Consider the following 18,782-nt stretch of genomic DNA (forward strand, 5'->3'; position numbering starts at 1 on the left):
TGCTCAAGGAAAACTTGGCATATCAGCCTCCTATTCTGAATCACCAGAGACCACAATGAAAATGGTGGCAAGATGCTGAATTAAAATCTCCATCTACACAAACATTTGCTCCAGCACCTGCTTGATTCTTTTAAAGCTTTTTTCAGACTTTTTTTTAGTATGTGTTAACTTTAGGATAAGAGTACTCCAAAGTACTTCCTCATAGTTGTAAACAGAACTTGAGCAAATTGAAATTTCAATATGCTCTATACAAATCCTTGCTCTGTTTATGTTGTTACTACTTTCATTTTGCCAAGAAAGAGCTGTATATTTATCACTATGAAGTTTGTTGGTCAAACTGACACTGGTGAGACATTATAATGGTGGAAGAAAGAATAATTCTACTTTGTATTTTAGAAAATCCATAGTAGAAGAGAATGTTGGCCTGTAACATAGTTAAATCTCTAATCCTAGAGATGGAGACACTCACTCACTTGCAGACTTCAGAGGGCATTTAGTAAAGCATGAACTTTAGGGGGCCACATAGTTAGTAAAAACCATCTTCGTGGACTGAAAATTTGGCCAGCACTGTGAGCCAGCTAGTAAATCCACTGTCTGAGATGGTGCCTTACCTATGAATACCAATATGAGTCTCAACTGCTTCTCTTCTGATTCAGCTTCCTGATAACATTTCTATGAATGCAGAGGAATATGGCCCAAGTGCTTGTGTTCCTGCCACTTATGAGGGAGACCTAATAGGGTTTAGGCTTCTTGCTTCACCCAAGCTACTGGGGCCATTGGGGAGTGAGCCAGAGGATGGTATGCATACATATATATAAACTTTGCTTTTTAAGTATATAAATTTTATAAAAGTAAATAAAAGTGTAAAAACCTGCAACAACTGCACTTCAATTGTTTTTTTTTTTATTATTTAACTTCATTAATTACATTGTATTATGTGACACAGTTACATAGATACTTGGGTTCTCCCCACCCCTCCCCAAACCCTCCCACCATGGTGGATTCCTCCACCTTGTTGCATAACCACAGCTCAAGTTCAGTTGAGATTCCCCCATTGCAAGCATACACCAAACATAGAGTCCAGCATCTTATTGTCCAGTCAAGTTCAACGGCTTCTTAGGTATACCCTCTCTGGTCTGAAGACAGAGCTAGCAGAGTATTATCCCAGTCAATTGAAAGCTCCATCATACCATCAGCAAAAATTTACATCATTATGGAATTAATTGACATAGTAATGAGTAACCAACATGTTAAAAGTAAATGCGAGTTCCCAGCCACCTTCTGTGACCACCTCACCTATACTTCAATTTAGTTTATACACAACATATAACATTCAAAACATAACATGTTATACATAACATCATATCATCTTAAATTAAGGCAAACATGTGGCTCGGCAGCGTGGCCTAGTGGCTGCACTTCAATTGTAATAAGTCTTTGAAAAAAGAACAAACTTAATAAAAGAGAATGTAAACTACAGAGTTTGAAGGACAGTTAAACAGAAAACAACAAAAGGAATATTTTTTATAATAGAGGAAACTATGTTAGAGTATCATTCTTAGGAATGAACTTTTGAGCAATGTTTGTAAGCCTGCTATCTTGCCAAGTTTATTGGTCTTCCATTACTTACAGAAATGCCTATACTTTTTCCTTCATTAGGCACTGAAGATGCAGAGACAAAATTACAGTGTCGGTGCCTGCCTTTACGGAATTTCTAAACTAACATGAAAGATAATTATGTAAGCACATTACTCTCATAATTCATTATAGTGTGTAGGGTACATGCTAAAAATTATTAATACTCTCAAAATTGGAAACATTGTTTCCTTTAACAAAAAGTGTAATTTAAGTTAGTTAAAAATGTAGAAAGCTACAATGTGTTTTAAGCATCACCTTTTAGGAAACTAACAGACAAGTTTCATTTGATTTTTGACAACAGACAACATAATAAGTCAATGCTTACACTAATGCAGTGATCACACAGAGATGATGTTCACATGCACTGAATTCTGTTAGTAACATTTTTTCTCATGTAACACATATTTATAAAGTTACTACAGTGGTTTAGATAAAATAAAAATGGAGCTCAGGTTTAATGGAGAACATAGAACTAAGAAGCAATAACAAAGTATTGTACAGGGGGCATATATCTGAACAGTACTCTGGAAATTTGTCTCTTAATGTGTTCATATTAGTATTAACCCTAAAACCTTAAAACCTGAACTTGTCAATGTTGGTAGTCAATGCAACAATATATTAATATTTTACTTTTTAAATATCAGAATATTTTGGAAAACATGTTTGTCTCTCAAAAAGCATATACATGGTAAATAATTGCATTATTTGTTGCTAATATTTTCTAACAAATTAGAAATACGCACACTTTCAGCTTTCATGTTGTTAGTAAAAATTTATGTGAGAACTGTCTGTAATTCTAGTTTCTTCCAAATAAATAAAATCATACTCATAAAAGTTACCCTTTATCCTTTTTTTTTGGGGGGGGGAGTGTGCAGGAAAATCCTCAACACCATGGTGAGGAGTGACTAATCTTTGTGTCCCACCCAGTAAGGCATGAGCCAATCCATGCCAGCTCTTTCCTGTCAGATTTCAAGCTCTACTTTCTGTTGTTTGTCTATTTATTTTAGTTTTTTTTTTTTAGTTTGTATGATTGTTTGTTTGCTGTGAGGGGTTTTCAAAGCGATCCCGATGGTCATTGCGAGGGAGGGCGGGGGTCCAGAGGTGGAGCCAGGCTCGGACCAGAGAAAGCTCTCCTCCCTGGTCCTGAAGGACATTTATTGTTCTTCTGTGTCTGCGGACCGCTCAGGGCTTCTGGTTGTCTTTCCGATGACGTTGGTTTCTGCGCGGTAGTGTTTGGACTTCTTCCATCCCCTGGGGAAGCTCTGGTTGGGGGTGGGTGACCTCAGAGTACTCAGCCTCCGAGGGCATCCAATTCCCTGTGGCCTCCTTGGCAGTTGGGGTATAGTCCTTGTTGCTCATCTTAATAGTTTGTGGTAAAGGTCTGGGAGTCTTCGTGGTTGGGATCCAAGCTTCCTCCTTACCACCTGCTCCACTCTGGAGTGCCCTCTTGCTCCATGCACATGACCTCCTGTTAAGAGGTTGTCAGGATCGCACCCGATTCCTCCCTCATGCATTGGTATAGTAGTTTTATTGTTGTTTAGCGCCGCTTTGAGTCTGTTGTAAAAATGTTCTGCACCTTAAATGTCGACAAATATCTTGTTAGAGTTACAAGCCAGGCTAGATTATCCTAAAATCTGCCAAGATCAACAAAATTATACTTCAACACAACAAATGGCTAAATACTAAAATGAAATAGACACGAGACAGCTGAATGGTACCCAATAGCCATTTTAAGGTATATAGCAGCCGGTCCGGTCCTGTATATAAACTAAAATTGAGATGTCAATGAGCTAATCATAGGTTGTGGTTAGGACTTGTTTTTTTTTTTTTTTAACATACTGGTTACTCAAAACCATGTCAATTCCAAAATATTGCAAATTGCTGTTGATGTTATATTGGGACTCTTAATTGACTGTGATGATATTATACCAGCTCTGATTTCGGAGCAGAAATGGTCTCCCCAAGAAACTGTTCAACCCATCTGGACAATAAGTGGCTGAACTCCATGCTTGGTATATGTTTGCTAGGAAAGAATCTTGATTGAATTTGAACTGTAATGCTGCATCAAGGTGGAGGAATCCACCAGGGGGGAGGGGAGGGGGAGGGGTGGGGGGATACCCAGAGCCTATGAAACTGTCACATAATGCAAAATATTAATAAAGATAAAAAGTCACCCTTTATCACCATTTTTAGCAAGTCATAGTAATGAATTATGTAGTACTTCACCTGCAGAAATATCTGCAGAAAATTACAAAATGAACATTAATTAAAATATTCAGGATAATTACAAACCAAAACTTGTTACTATTGCCTATGCAGGTAGAGCTACATTTAGTTGTGAAGATATTTTTCTCCCTATTCTATAAAACCATCCCTTACTAATAAAAGATTGCATCTATTTTGCTGCCTATATTATTTAATTTTTTAATTCGGTTACATATCTGACAATTCTATGTAGCAAATAGTTTCATACTCCTTTAGATCAAATTGCTGAACATTGTAGGCTTTAACTCAGAGGATATAAAACACATACCTGTGAGCCTTATAAAACACATACACATGTGCCTTATACTTTGCTCTTCATGAGTGCAAGACTAGGTGTATATATATGTTGTAAACAAACATGTGGATAAGAATGTGTTGAAGGAAATGTATCTATGTGTTTTTATATCACCTTTTCTGACTGTGCTATATAAAACAGCATTCCTCTCTGCTAGCCTGTACCTAACTTTTGCACAATTACCTTTTCCTTAATAGCACTAATTACTACTTGACATAAAATATATTAGTTTATTTAATGCTTTTACTCACAGAAATACAAACACCTTTTTATTTTAAGATTTATTTATTTTTATTAGAAAGCCAGATATACAGAGAGGAGAGACAGAGAGGAAGATCTTCCGTCCGATGATTCACTTCCCAAGTTGCAGTGGCTGATACTCCAGCGGCATTCAACTAATGGCAATCTGAACTCCACCAGCAGCCGGAACTCCACCAACAACCAGGTGGAAAGGGACTTTCACTGGGAGCTTGGGAGGTGAACCCAGACAAAAAACTGCTCATCCTGCTGGTCCGTTTGATTTGACCAGGAGCAGAGACAGAGCAGCAGATTCCAGATGGGCAGTGCGAGAACAAGGTGAATTCACAGCCCAGTCAGCACCCTGGAGCCTAATTGGGCTCCATTTTGCCTAAGGAGGCAAAGGCAAGGGTAAGGACTGAGCATACACTGAGCTGAGAGTGAACTCATTTCTGACTCAGAGAACTGCATCAATGTGGCATTCTGCAGGTTCCACCCAAGACAGGTCTGGGTAGTCCTCAGACCTGATGGCCAGCAGATCAAGAACTCTAGTAGTGGCACATCAGGCGTCATTTTGTACACTGTGGCAAAAGCTTTAGGACTGCAGAGAACAACAGTGAACTGCGCATGTGCTGAGCTCATGAGAACTCACTGAGTTCATGGATTGCACTGGTCCTGCAGCAAAATAATACCGACGGGTCAATATAGGTCTGTGTGGCACCCAGACCTAATGTCCAACAGATTCCGTCAAGATCAGAACCACCAACAACTTAGCTATATAGGATACCTGCTGTCTCCCTAACCCTGGGACCTGCTCCAACCGGAAGTGGGAGAAAGGTTGTGCAGACAATGGTGCAGCCTCAGCATGGTATCACAGGAGGTGGAGATTGGTGAGCCAGGAGTTGGGCTACAGAGTTCTTTGTGGAAATCTAGCATAAGAACCCAGATCTGGAACTTGCTGGAGGGAGTGGCACAAGTGACTGCAAGCAAAGTGTTGTGTACCAACTACAATAAGTAAAATCAAACTGTAGACCTATGGGTGACACAGCTTAGAAACCTGCCCTAAGAAAAAGACTCTGCTACCCAGAAGTACAATGACCAACAGCAAAAGAAAAGACAAAGGCACAATGAATATTACTGAAAACTTCCCTGGAAATGAGCAAAACCCTATGCCAACCTCAGAGTTAACTGAGGAAGACATCTAGAAAATGGGGCACACAGAATTCAGAAAACTCATTTTAAAGCTTCTGCTCAACACTGAGAAGCACATACAAGAGTTTAAAGAATTTAAGGAATAGTTTACACAAGCAATAGTAGCAATAAAGCAAATCAGTGCTGATATATCAGAAATTAAGAACACAGTAGAGCAAATTAAAAGTACAGTGGAGAGTCTCCAAAATAGAATGAACCAAGCAGAAGAAGGAATCTCAGAATGGAAGACATTTCCTGTCATCAGGGGAAGCAAACAAAAAACTGGAAGCAGCACCGAATCAGGCCAAAAAAGTATTCAAGAATCGAAAACCACTATTAACAGGCCTAATATAAGAGTTATGGGAATCCCAGAAGGTGCAGAAAGAGAAACTGGTTTTACAAATATATTTAATGAAATAATAAAGGAAAATTTCCCTAATCTAGAAAAAGAATTAGGAAACAACATGAAAGAGGGGCAAAGAACCTTCCACAAGGTTGACTAAAAGCGATCTTCACCAACACACATGATCATCTAGCTCTCTTCAATTGAACATAAGGAAAAGATCCTTAAATGTGCACATGAAAAAAATCAGTTCACATATAAAGGAATGCCAATTAAACTCACAGGAGATCTCTCACAGGAAACTCTACAGGCAAGAAGAGAATGGAGTGACATATTCCACATTCTAAAAGAAAAAAATGTCGGCCTAGGATAACATATCCAGCAAAGCTTTCCTTTGTCTTTGAAAATGAAATAATATTCTTCCACAGTAAAGAAAAGTTAAAAGAATTTGCCTCTTCCAAACCTGCCATGTTACAAATGATACTTCAAGATGTTCTCTTGACAGAGAAGAGGAATAACACCAAACAAAACCAAAGGCAAATGTGAGGAACATCCCAGTGAAAGAACAATAGAAGACTAAAACAATGAACAACCCATTCCTAAAATGACAGGACCAACATAACTCCCATGTATATTAAACTCTGAATGTAAATCGCTTAAGCTCAATCAAACATTATAGATTAGTTACTGGATTAAAAAACAAAACCCATCTATTTGTTGTCTAGATGAGACACATTTCACCAACAAAAATCAGTGGAAACTATATCCCATGGGTTTGATGTTTTCTGCTAGTTTCATCTCTTCAAAACACTTTCTTCTGATTAAATTCTTCAATGCTCATAGATCATACAGTAGCATCATTTTCTGCAAGAAAGTTCTTGATTCTCATTTCTTCAGCTACACGTTAGTCATTTAGTAGCATATTATTTAACTTCATGGTGGTGTTAATTTTTTTTTTATTCCTGATGTTGATTTTGTTTTGTGGCTTTTCATTTAAGGGGATGTATAGTAGGTGTATAATGGAGACTGTCATATCTAGAAACATGTTATTTAACTTCATGGCATTATAAATTTTTATTTTTCTTTCTATTGTTGATATTGTATTATGACTTTTCATTTGAGGGGATGTATAGTAACAGTGAAATGGAGACTAACATATCCAGATGTGAGGATACAATGTAGTATGCATCTCTACTTCCAGAAAAAGATGGACATACAATGAAACTGTTTAGTATATCTTGACAATAGGATGTTGGACTCTCTGCCATTGTCCATGCCCACAATGATGGACATATAACTGTGTATGAAGAACTATACTTTAGTAATGATATAGAGGAGCTAGGTTGGGGGGGGGGGATGGAGGCTGGGATAAGGGATAAGGGAAATCCCAGGGCCTATGGAACTATATCATAAAATGATAATAATAAAAAATTAATATATAAAATTTTTAAAAAGAAATAACAGAAAATTAATAGTTACTGCTGGAAATCAGTTTCTGATACAGTACATTAGGTTCTGTGGTTTAGATAAAATCCAAACATGCATACTTTGTTTAGGACAAGATACACAGATATTAGTTACGGAGAGACATAATTTCAGACTCAGAACTGATAATAAACAGGCATTTCATTTTCAGTATGCTATTAAACGTTTATGGAATACAGTTATTCTATCTGGAAAGTGTTTTATGAGATATAGCACTTGTGAGAACTAAGATGGTACAATTTATGTGAATGCGGAAGTCTAAATTTTAATTAATCTTATTTCATAATTTGGGAAAACATATCTAAGCTACTCATGGTGCTTCATGTATGAACACCGTGAAAATTACAATTTATTGTTATTTTGAATGGTAACGCTAAGAAAAATACTCTTCCATTATATTCAGAGGTTTTGTGCTTTAATTATCAAAATAAGTAGAGATATTTTTGTCTACAGTTTATCTCTCAATTAATCACTATCAATATCTGATAAGAAAAAAATGATCATACGTCTCCATGTCCTATTTTCACTAAGCCCCTACTACTAGTGAGCTGCATCCAATTCAAATACAGTGGTAACATAATGAAATGATTGTCATGAAACCAGGGAAAGCAAAATCCAAAATGACAAGGAACTATGAGGGGCCTCCCATTCTATAAAGATATCACATTTTGTCAGAACTTTCTTTAATATTGATGATTGTTCCATGTGGTAAAAATTTGTCAGCAAGTAATTTTGACTGTCCTGTTAACTAAAATCTTTTTCAGAGTTACTGGAGAAAACACAAGATTTTATTTATTTTTTTCTGATAAAAATGATTAAATGTATAACCATTTTACATTGTAAACCCCTTTATAAACCTTTAAGCTACAGGAAACATAGGAGAGATTCAAAAACAAAGGGAAGTAAGACATTCCTAGCAAACAGCCTTTGCATATAAATACTAAATGTGGTGACTTGTGAGTACTAAGCTCATTTTTAAGAATGAGTAGAACATAGTTTACAGATTTCCCATTGGAGCGAGTTTGAGAACAGATTACAAGTTTGGACTTTCCAATCAGACTCGTTACCCTTCTCATTATGCAGTGTATGACAACATGGGGGTTACTCAAGCTCTCATGACTTCATTTCCTTCGTGTATAGAATGCAGATAAGACCAATCTCCCTGGTATTTTGCAAAGAATAAAAGATACAATTTATGTGGAGAATTGAGCTATAGACTGTTGCATTGTCAGCCCTCTGTAACAACCATGATCATTCCATCCTGCAAGCTCACAGGGAAACCCCTTCCCATTTTCTTCCTCCATGACTCATTGATAGAGACAGGATGCATTTGTTCCCACAATCTGGTCCCTGCATAGGACAAAATTATAACTTACCACCACCCAGGAAACATTATCTTTATTGCATGGTTCTTAACGATTAACAATCAGTTATAATGTCATCCTTTAAATCTAATCCATTGCTCTGTCAAATGATTATACAGTATAATTAAATTAATGATATTGAACTTTAATTTTAGTTGCATGGCTGCTTTTACTTGATGTGAGCTATACTCTCACTGAGTGAATAGTGAATTCTGGCATGAAATTACTATATTTATGTTATAGCCACAAAAGAGCAACCCCTTGATATAATTAAGAAAGATAACCTCAAATGGAAATATTACCACATGAGTCCTTTTGGAAGTTCCCAATTGCTATTTATTAATATAAAATTTGACAATTTAGTATAAATTAAAACTAAAAGCCTGTTTCACGAAGCATGTGTCTCATTCTTCGCTGTCTCAGCATGCTCACACTGATTCTAGCGTTTAGTAATGTCCTTAAAAATCATTTACAAATGGGAAAATTAGTGGGGATGGAGTAATGCACGTGTAACTTGCTGTCTAGCTTCCCCTGACATTAAGTACTTGTTAATCTAAGACTCAAGTTGTGAAGGAAGAATCAAGATTATCAGGCATAAATCCACATTTGCCTTACAAATTGTAATGGGAAATGTTAATTAAGATTTTCTGGTTACAGGAAATGGGATTATAACTTATCTATATTAAGTCAGCTTGAAAGTAGGTTCCACAACTTGTGTTTATACCGATAGAGAATAAGCCTCAGATTCTATTTTATTTATTTATTTCTAAAAAGTGAATGATTACAGATGTATAATGATGGATTTATAAGGCATGATAATAAAAGGAGAATTATTACTCAATTTATTCCACCACACTGATAGTACGTCTGGAGAACAAAGGGTCTTATGCTCTCTAATGAATGTCAGAGGATAATTCTGCTGTGCCTCTTCCTAAGAGATCCTGCTGTTCCTGTGTCCAAACAAAGAATGATGTTTATGAGGCTTTCATGAAAGAGATGGAAGGGCTACTGTAACAGGACGCAATCGTAGTTTATTGTTCTGACTTTCGTGTGCTGTGGCAGTAGAATACAGACTCCAGAAAATCAGAGTATCTCATTTTGCCATTTGTATTCAATTTATAATTAATAACTTCCTGTAAATATTTTATAACATTTTATAGCAAAATGGATCACAAACATTATTTCCTAATACAAATATGTATTTCCTAATACAAATTCTTTGGCTAAAATTATTTCCCACTGATGTAAAAAAAAGGAGAATATGCACACAACTCTAAAACAATTATGTGAACAAGTGCAAAAAATGAATGCATTATTGTATTCATATCACAGTGAAAGACACAAACTGAGAGTTTACATCTAGTTGGAAGCATGCAAAAGGAGATAAAGTACTTTTAAACTGGATGATTTTCCTATTTATATTGGGAACACCAAATGACTATGATATATGGAGAATGAATATTCATTGTAATGTCTTTGCTCATGATCATTTTACATGCAAGCTTTGCATTTTTCATCTGTCAATTATGTAACATGGTATAGTTGTGATTTTTTAAATGATTCGGTATAATATGCGGAAGTAGTGAAGAGTTTACTCAAATTTTAGTTTAAATGCTTATGTGAGGGTACATTCTGAGACACTGATTATCAACACATTTAATAATGTGCTCTTACTAATTACTTGATAGTTCTATCTAGAGCAAGTCTTGAGTATTGATCACAGGAAAATTTTTGATTATATAAGCATGCAACACCCATGTATGGAAATTTCTATTATGAAATATATAGGCTGAGATGATTTCATCACCTGTGTCTTATTTACTCAAAATTTTGTTCAACATTTATTAGGTGCCTGCCACAGTATTGACAGCAGGCTGTATTTATAGCCTATCATAAAGAACAGAGAGGAGGACAGTTTAGCCCAGTGAGTGACATGTCCACTTTTTACATCAAAGTGCCTAAGTCTTAGTCCAACCTTATTTTTTAACTCCAGCATCCTGCCAATGAAGACTCAGGGAGGGAGCAATGATGGCCATGATAAGATAAATGATACATGACAGGAAGCCTGTTTTGACTTAGCCCAGCTATTGGAGGCATTAGGGATGAACTAGCAAATGGAAAATGTGTGTAATGTGTCTCTCTTAATCTGTCCCGTTTGTCCCTGTTTCTCTATCTCTCAAGTAAATAAAACATTCAGAAACAAGAAGGAAAGCGTAAGGCTAAATCTTCCAAAAATAAAACCAAACAATCTCAGCTTAAAAAAAAATCTGGGCTCAATAGCTAATTCTTCACCTTGCAAGTGCTGCGATACCATATGGTTGTCAGTTTGTGTCCCAGTTGCTCTACTTACCTTCTAACTTCCTACTTATGGTCTGGGAAGGTAGTAGAGGGTGGTCCCAAGCCTTGAAACCCTACACCAACGTGGGAGACTTGGAAGAACCTCCTAACTCAGCTTGGGGTTGGTTCAGCTCCAGCCATTGTGGCCATTTGGGAAGTGAACCAGGTGATTTAAGATCTTTGTTTCTCCTCCTCTGTAAATCTGACCTGCATTTCCAATAAAATAAATAAATCTTTTTTAAAAATGAAAACAAAATAATGTATAAATTCGTGAAAGTGCAGGGACCTCTTTAAAGTTGGAATATCACAGGAACAAAAGTGTAGAAAGCAAAAGGGGGTCATGGAGGACTCTGGCACAGAACCACACAAGCCAGAGAGTGATACCAAGGGAGTGGCAATTATGAAGGTATTGGAAATAATTGGAGATATTTAAGCAGAATTGAGACAGTATCAGACTTATATTGTGTAGAGATTACTCTGAAGATGGCACGAAGGATCTTGGAACTCAAACATAATCTGGATTTGAATTTGAAGTAATTATTTCTCAAGATTTTATTTCTTGTCAGTCTATTCTGTTGATGTCTTTATCTTTCTTTTCACAAACACCAGCATGTCTTACTACAATAATATTTTAATCTTATCTTTTCTCAGGATTGGCTCAAGTATTCCTGGCTCTTTCTTTAAAAAAATAATTTATATTTTTTATTTATTTTTGATTTTTTAATTTAAAAGACAGAGAAACATATAAAGACAAAGAAAATTCTTCCATCTTCTGATTCATTCCTCAAGTGTGCCCCAGCAACTGTGACTGGGAAGACCGATGTTGGGAGCCAAAAACTCAATGAGGATCTTCCACATAGGTGTCAATGACCCAGCTACTTCAGGATTCATTTGCAGGCTACTATAGAGTGAGCATTAAAGGAGCAGCTGCAAAGGGAAGTGTGCCAAAAGTCTACCTCTTCTCTATTGATTTTAGAATCAATATCTCAAGATATTATGCCCTATTCAACAAACTTCGTACATATTTTTCATAAAATGTTTGCATGTATTCTCTAAGGCATGCTTGTGTATATACTTGCTATTTTGTATTTTATTTTTTAAATTACAGTTTCTTGTTGATGTTGGTTCATCGAGCACAACTGCTAACCTCCTAATCTCTTAGTGATTTATACGTAATTTTTTGAAAATCAGAGTTACAGAAAGGGGGGAGGGAGTTAAAAGGGAAAGCGAGGGAGGGGAAGAGAAAGAGAGAGAGAGAAAGAGGGAAAACACTTCCATTTATGACCTCAACCACTTGGGCTGGCTCAGACTGAAGCAAGGATTGCAAAACTACCAGAATACTCGGAACTACTTTACCACAATCTCCCCTATGGCTGGCAGGGGCCCAAGCACATGGGTTATCTTCTGCTGCCTTACCAGGTGCATTAGCAGAGAAGTAAAACATTGCAAACTTGAACCATAGTCCATGTGGGGTACTATCTTTGCAGGTGGTGACTTAATCTGCTGTCACAATATAGATCCCATACAGGTTCTTTTATCTCTATAGTATAAAAGGTAGCATCACTCACAATCAATACAAACCTAACAATTTTTTCTAGGCAGTTGAAGTTCTATCTTAGTCCATTCAGCCTGTTATTTAAAAAATGCTTCTGGCTGATTACTTTATGGATGATAAGGATGGTTCTCACAGATTGAAAGTCCAGAAAATAGAGTGTTTATTGAGTTTGCTCCTTGTATATGATATCTTTTTTTTATTCATTGATTACATTGTATTATGTGACACAGTTTCATAGGTACTGGGATTCTCCCCACCCCTCCTCGTACCCTCCCCACATGGTGGATTACTCCACCTTGTTGCAACACTGCAGTTCAAGTTCAGTTGAGATTCCCTCTTTGAATAAATCTTTAAAGAAATGTTTATCAGTTATGTTAGTCTTAAGAATAACTTCAGTGGTGCTCTATTTCACTATTCAGCTTCTATTTCATTTAGTTTTTAAAATGTAAGCTAATCAGTCTATTTACCTTTTTCCCCCTAATGATGTAAGGGCTTTAGGTTATTCTCCTTTTATCTTACTACTATTGTCTAGCTTAAAATAAAACTAGAGAGCCTGGTGCGGTGTCCTAGTAGCTAAAGTTCCTTGCCTTGAACACGCCGAATCCCATATGGGCACCAGTTCTAATCCCAGCGACCCGGCTTCCCATCCAGCTCTCTGCTGTGGCCTGGGAAAGCAGTTGAGGATGGCCCAAGAGTTTGGGACCTTGCAACCATGTGGGAGATGTGGAAGAGTTCCTGGCTCCTGGCTTCGGATTGGCACAGTACCGACTGTTGCGCTCACTTGGGGAGTGAATCATCGGACGGAAGATCTTTCTCTCTGTCTCTCCTTCTCTCTGTATATCTGACTTTGCAATAAAAATAAAAAATAAAATCTTAAAAAAAATAAAATACAATAAAACTAATACATGAATAGTGACCTACGTAAGTGTTCCTGAGTGAGGTGATATGACAGATTCATACAACAGGTTTCTTTTTCTCTGAAGCAAAGGCCGATTTGAGAAAGGAATAATTGCTTGCCTCTTCTTCTGGGACACAGAATATTTTTCTTGTCAATTTTACATTACAAATACAGCCTTTCAGGAACTCTGCTTTATGTGGCAGGTTCACACGCAGATTTGCTTGTCTCTGATCTTTATTTTTGCTCCCTTCATTTTGATTGAGCATTAAATGGGATGTGTAGTATCTCAGTAGCTTACCAGGTACTCTAGGGAAAAAGTCAGGCTTATATGTTCTTTTCTTCCAGTGGATTTAATTTCAATTAACAATAGCTTTTTAATTAGATGAATTTAAATTTATGTGAGTTTTTTTTCATCCAGTTACAATGCAGCATTTTAAATGTATTTTGAAGTTTCTATCCAGCAACATGTTCATTTCAGCCATGAGGGCTGTTCAAGAGCTAACTTGTCATACTTCTAAGAGGATTGACTTAAAAAAAAAACTCATGAAGAATAGTAGTTTATTTTCTAGCATTCTTGCTTTCTCACAACAAAACATGATTAACTTACACATTTGTTGCTGAATACAGTTTTCTTTGAGTTTTGTCTGTTATGCAATGACTTTGCTGTTGCTGCTTTAAAATAACAGCAAGAAAAGTGATTTTTGAATTCTCTTTAATTTTTCAGTCTTTGAATCTTATTATTGTCTTCAAGATTCTAAATTATTATTAGAATTAAAAATGTTCATATAATTTCTGTTTTGGGGTTTTGTTGCTGTAGTTTAGTTTAGTAGACAACAGCTATTTATAAAAATGCAATTGATGCCAATAAGATAGTTGTTCTTTGAGGGTTCAAAATTCAATATAGAGATATTTATATATTAATTCAATGTGAAATATTAAAATTCTTTATCTTTTTTTGTAAATTATGCAGCAAAGTGAGAATATTAATATCAACCTTTTTAAAGAATTTAAAGATATAGAAAGTGTTTCATATAGTTCCTTCACCAAAAACATTCTATACAGATAAACATACAAACATGCTAACATATTTATGTTCTTTTATGTATGTGAATGTATGGTTATTTGTGTGTGTTTGAGTATATATGTATTCTTTTAAAATTTTTAATTTCATTTTTTAATAATTATTACATGTTTTATCAGGGTGGGACAGATCAAAGTTTAGGCAAAATGTGTTGAACTCATTGCTTCCAAATTTGCTATTTCTTCTTATTGTTCCTGGGGGAAAAGGAGAGACAAAGGGGAAAATCACTCATGACTTTCCACACATCCCAGTACCCAGGGATGAGTAATCGCCACCTCATATCAACACAGAGTATCAATGTGTACATATTCTGAGGGTTCTGTCCAAGTGGTTTGGATAGTTCTGAAATACTGCCATTGAAGTGCTATAATTTTTGACTTACAACTGTTCTATATTGCTTTAGATTTCTAGTAGATTGATTACCTTCAGTTTTCCTCCTTCACCATTTTATTTGAAGGGTCTGGAACAATCTTGGACTGTGTTGGTGTTTCCATAAGAAAAGAATAACTTGTCATTTTTTTGTGTTATGAGAAGGAATTTGGCACACTCTATTGATACTCTTCCATACTCTAGGTAGTGGGACATGCTTTTCATTTATCATAATCCTGCATCTGTCTCAGGCACTTTTTCACCTGGGAAAATCACAGAGCAAGCTCTTTTTTTTTGTGCCTACATTTATGCTCTCTCAATTTAACATCTTTAAAAATATTCTACTCTCAATTTCAAAGATCCTTTAGTAATTATTTATGCAATACTTAATTTAAGTTCATTTGATTTAATTTTAGGTTTTGTTTTGTAACTAATATGACATTGTATCAGCATTTATAAAACCAGTTTTTAAAGCATTGACAATATTGTTCTCTTGAGTGGATCAATTAATCGGTTAGTTATGTGTTAAAACTTACAGTTTGATACCTTTTCTTTATATGTATTTATTTTACTTTTTATACTTCATGGATTTTCCCTGCCATTGTGTTGCTTGGGAAAATAATTTGCCCGTATTCTTACACGTTTGTCATAGGGTTTACTTATAGTATTCCATTATAATATTTAACTTATTTCTAATTATCAAAATTCAATCATTACTTTGTGTTAAATTGTGTTCTTTTCTCCATCAAACATGTGGCTTGCTGTCATTGATCCCTGCTGTGTACGTCCCCTCTTCCCTGCTTTGTCACTGCACAAAAACCTTTGCTCCATTCTTCCATTTATTTGAAAGCTTCTTTCAATACTGGCACTTTAAAAGAATAATATTGGACTTATATCCATACCTTTCGTATTTAATTTTTATGTCTTTAGCAAATATGTTTTAACGGAAAACTTCTTCAAAGGAATTCATGAAATTTTGTGTATATCCACGATCTATCTTTGCACTGTTGCTTAGATGATGTTATCAGCACTTTTGAAGCTATGCTTTTCTTTGATGAATTTACTAAGGTTAATCTATCCACTGAAAGAAGCCAAGGCTGTGGAGAGTGTGTTTTCTGAGATCTGCTATTGAAGTCATACTTTCCTGCTGACATCATACATTCATGATTTAATTGCTTAATTACGCTATCTGCTCCCAGTCAACAAGCATGGTTCTATAGTGTCTGTCGTTACATAGTATTGTAGAGGAGAAATCTGAAGCTAGCTGATTTTAGAAGTTTCTCTGTGAAATGACATTTATTTTTTCTGGATTCTGATATTATATTTCAGTTTTGAATTTAATTTAAATAACTTTTTAAAGAAACATTTAGGTCTATGGGAAGTTTTATTAAGTATACTCAGGTTTTTCAAATTTTTAAAAAGCTTCCTCCAATTAGCATCTCCTGTGAGGTTACTTTAGTTGTCATTTCTCCTCAAAACCACTTATAACTAGTAACTTAGGTATGAGTTTATTGGCATGTATGCCACCTTATCCTGCATAGTTTTCATTTTGTTGAGATTTTCTTCCAGTAAACAAAAAGCATATATTCTTGGCTTAACACATTTGCTATCATTCTCAGCAGTGTTTTGTTTAACTTACTTAAAATTTATATTAACCAATTCAGGTATTTGTTTTATTGTGCATTGTTTCTTAACTCAGTACTGTATTTTGTGGTTTATTAATACTGAAGCATGTAAACATTACATCTTTCCTTTTTTCCTAAAAAAAATCTTATGATTTTTATCAGAATTTATTTTTTAATTTCTTGCTTTCAAATAAACTTGGTTTAAGACTATTTTGAGGAAAATGCTTAATTCTGCACCCACAGCAGCGAGGGAGGACAGTCTGCTGCCATTCTGTGACTACACAGGAGGACAGCAGGTCCATGGGCACCTGGGGTTGTGCGTTTGTGGATGACGGGGGGATGGAGCCTGTGGGGGCATGTGGGGACCTGGAGGCTCGCAGCCAGGCAGGTAAAGCAAGACTCAGGATTCTCCCACATCCTGGGGCCTGGGCAGGGTGAGGTGAGAGGAGCGGAGAGATATGGGATAGCATTTTGGCCTGGTGTCTGAAACTATTCAACAAGATAGGCTGGCCAATGCAAGGCTGGAAACCTGTTGAAAAGAGGCTCCTCCTGACAAAGGGCATGCATGCTGTCTCCAGTGTGTCCTTGGAGGTATTTTTGTACTTTCCTTGATAAATGTCAAACATTCGTGCTGTCTTGTCAGCTAACCAAGGGCACACAGTACTCTTTATCTATTCCCCATTTCAATAATGCTTTGACCAAGGCACCTGTTAGCCTTCCTTGAACTCCCTGTTAACAGACATGACCTAAGTTTGAGCTGTGTTTGAACTATTTTCTTGTAAGGGAGTAAAAACCGGAAACCTGGAAAAATAAATTTTGTCAGTAGACAACGAGAGCACTGCCACACACTCTCCCATCCCATTTCTTTTCAGTCATTTTCCTCCCAGGACTTGCAAGGTAACTTATACCTGGTTGCTGGTGGACCAGGTTTGGAAACTTTTATTGGGTCTGTGTTTTGGGTGTTTGGAGGAATAGGGTGAGCATGATACCAAGGACCAGGCCAGACCAGGCTGGGCAGGGCTACAACAACGGTCACACTGTACATGAACTGGATTGGGGGAGAGCCAGGCTCGGCTGATTGTACCCACTGGTGTGTGTATGAGCCAGAATAAATGCAGGTTGATTGGACTTTACCACAGCATTAGCTGGCAAGTGCTGGGACTTGGGGGCAAACTTGCCAAGCTAGACTGCAAAACCACCTGCAAAGTTCAACATCTGGGATTAGGATCAGCTCTAGAAGGGAAAGGGTGGGCACCTCTCCGATGGGTTACAACACCCACTGAGAACAACAGCTGGTGGATGGGCCTGGCTAACAGGTAGTGGCACCCACCAGCATGAGCACTGATTGGATAGTGAGGTTAGCTTGGCTTCAATGCCACTGACATGTCCAAGAGTTGAATGGAATGTGGGACATACTGAACCAGACTTCTGCACGTGCTTGTAAGCACAGAAACTAGGACGCAGGGCAGGCCTAATGGGAATTACTAGAAGTTGCTCTGATTAGGCTGCAGCTCCCATTGGTGTATGTGACGGCCGAGTGTGAGGTGGGCAGGGTTGGCTGGGCTGCAGCATTCATTAGTTTGCATATGAGATTGGGCTGGAGACAAGAACTGACCCAGAAATTGCAACTGCCACAGTGTGCATAGCCTGATGCGGGTGACAGACTGAGCCAGACCCTGTACTGACAAGCACATATAAGTCAGGTCTGGGATCATTTCAGACAATGTTTCTTTGTGGATCCCCCCCAAGTGAACTGCTGGAATCATAACTCCAACCTTGGGAGAATCACAGGATCTGTGGTCTGAACATGGAGTGCTTGTCAGAATTGGGTATCCTCAGTTGCTTAGACAGTGCAGTAGATGACATGCCCAAATGCACATGGAGGATATGGCAGTCCACTGGGGCCTGAGGAGAACATCTGTTACCAGTGCAGAGGATGGAGGACAGAATAAATTGATAAATTATTCCAGCCAAGTATTGACAGCAAATATTTGGGCAAATGGAGACTCTAATTTGGACTATGTTAGTCAATGGATCTTGGAAGGATTTCCTCATACTTGGAGTGGCGAGATCAACAATATTTCACAATTATTAAAACC

At 37.0% G+C, this 18,782-nt stretch overlaps 1 protein-coding gene across 1 annotated transcript in view; it reads right to left on the reverse strand.

Annotated features, from left to right (window-relative positions):
• The window catches only part of NEGR1 (neuronal growth regulator 1), an 856,411-nt gene that overhangs the window by 253,756 nt on the left and 583,873 nt on the right, over positions 1–18,782 (reverse strand). The window lies entirely within an intron of this gene.

This window comes from Ochotona princeps, chromosome 2, assembly GCF_030435755.1.
Source record: "Ochotona princeps isolate mOchPri1 chromosome 2, mOchPri1.hap1, whole genome shotgun sequence".
NCBI classification, from domain to species: domain Eukaryota; kingdom Metazoa; phylum Chordata; class Mammalia; order Lagomorpha; family Ochotonidae; genus Ochotona; species Ochotona princeps.